Below are 2,382 nucleotides of genomic sequence, written 5' to 3'. Positions count from 1 at the left end.
ATGCCGGTACTGAGCAAGAAGTGCCGGTACTCCATGGGTCAGAACCAGAAGTGCCGGTACTGCGTACCGGTGAGTACCGGCCCAATTCCAGCACTGGTTACAAGGACTTAAAGCATCTTTTGGAGAGGACAATGAAGCATGAGAGCAGCAACAGTCATTTGGAAAATGCCGTAAAATTGGGATTACTTGGAAGGGTGAATGTTGCAGCTCAGATTGACAGCGCCTACAGACGCGGCATTGATTCTCATAATAGGAAGGTGGAAGAAAACAGGTACGTGCTTGGTCGGATCATCACCTGTATTAAACTGTGTGGGAAATGTGAGACAGCACTGCGGGGCCACAACGAGTCGGCGGACTCTCTGAATCCAGGGATATTCAGGTCAATTTTCGAGACAATGTGTGAGGGCGATTCCAGGCTTCAACGGCACTACGAAGCTCAGCTTGTTTTCAAAGGGACATCAAGCACCATACAGAATGAACTCTTGGACTGCATGTATGATGTGTACAGGGAGGAAATAGCCAAGCAAGTGGACAACACATCATTTGTTGCCGTTCAGGCCGACGAGACAACCGATGTCTCCTGTAAATCGCAAATGGTGATTGTGCTGCGATACATTATGCCTGACCTCACAGTTACAGAGCGTTTTTTGGAGTTTGTGGAAGTAAAGGACAAAACTGGTGTAGGTCTCTCTAACAGCATCAAGGCTGTTCTGGAACCCCTGAAGCTGAAAGAAAAGCTAATCGCTCAGACCTATGACGGGGCGGCCGTCATGAGCGGTAACGTGCGCGGGGTACAGACGGTGATGAAGGAGACGTACCCAAACGCTCAGTTTGTTCACTGCTACGCCCACCAACTGAACCTGACCCTGCAGCAACTGTGTTCAGCAAGGATGAGCATCCTGAAGGTGTTTTTTGCAGATCTAACTGCTTTTTCCACTTTTTTCTCCGGTGCTCCAAAACGTGTTGCAGCTCTTGCAGAGGCAACACAGAGACGCATCCACGGCCACCGGCTGTGAGATGGAACTTTAAAAGCAGAACTGTGAACGCGGTTTGGGAGACCCGAGATGCACTACTTCAGTGTATGAAGCATATACGCGCACAACCAGGATGGGATGCGGTCACCATAAGTGAGGCATACGGCCTGTCAAAGAAACTGCGGGACCGAGCATTTATGCAGCTCCTGGAGTTTTTTTTCGTTGCTTATGCCAGAAGTGGATGTTCTATACAACACTCTGCAAAAACGAAGCATCGATGCACCTGGGATCAACAGCGCGCTCTGCCGTTTCAAGGAAAATGTTCAGAAAATGAGGCAGAAAACTGATGCATTGGCCGCCACTGCTCATGATGGAACAGACGAGCCAGGCCGACGAGTCAGCAGCACAGCGCCGGTGATGAAGGAGGCTTGTGACACAGTCATCTCACAGGTGGAACAGAGGTTCTCACAGAGTGACCATTTGATCGCTGCAAAGCTTGTTGACAGCTCATTCTTCCCACAGCATGTCCTGTCATTTCCTACACCTGAGCTTGACTGCGCCGTGAAACTGTGGCCTGCGTTGGGAAACAAGGAGAAGTTGAAGTCTGAGCTGACCACGCTCTACCGCCACAGTGAGCTTCACACTGGAAACACTGCCCTGTCTCTGTTGAAATCCATTCACGAGAACAACTTGGAGGAAACGTTTGCTGAGACTGTTATTTTGGTCAAAATAATAGTGACAACTCCGATGACGACATCCGAGTCAGAGAGGAACTTTTCCACCCTCAAAAGGATAAAGACTTTCACTCGCAACACCATGGGACAGCCGCGACTTAACGCATTGGCCATGCTTTCAATTGAAAGCCAGTTGATCCAGCAACTACAGGACTTCATCCCCAAAGTGATAGACACATTCTGTCAGAGGAAGGACCGCCGTGCCGCTTTTCTTTTCAAGTGAGCCTTCAGCTTTGGTAAGTTCATTTATGTCATATATTTTGTTGATCTTCTGTGTTTTGCCTCTGCTGGATCGATTGATATTGTGACCTCGATGATGAGTGTCTGTGTTTTCCTTATATTTACAGTCTATGGTGTTTTAATGCTAAAGCATTACGGTTGTTGTTATTGTTAAGAATTACTTTGTGATGGTGACCTTTACTCCATGTATGAAGGTGCATTACTATGACATCCCCACGCTGTGTACGTAAATGTATGCGCTCACAGTGTTGCTCCTGTGGTCTTCAGTATGTAATTTGACACTCCCCCTCTCTCTCTCCTCCCCCCCTCTCTCTGTCCCCCCTCTCTCTCTCCTCCCTCTCTCTGTCCCCCCCCTCTCTCTCTCTCTCTCCCCCGACCTCTTTCTGCCCCCCCAGTTTTGTACACCTAGAAACGCCACTGCTCATACAGCATCT

The sequence above is a fragment of the Gymnodraco acuticeps genome, unplaced genomic scaffold (genome assembly GCF_902827175.1).
Source record: "Gymnodraco acuticeps unplaced genomic scaffold, fGymAcu1.1, whole genome shotgun sequence".
Taxonomy (NCBI): domain Eukaryota; kingdom Metazoa; phylum Chordata; class Actinopteri; order Perciformes; family Bathydraconidae; genus Gymnodraco; species Gymnodraco acuticeps.
The sequence above is the reverse complement of the archived record's forward strand: the minus strand, read 5'-3'. Positions refer to the sequence as shown.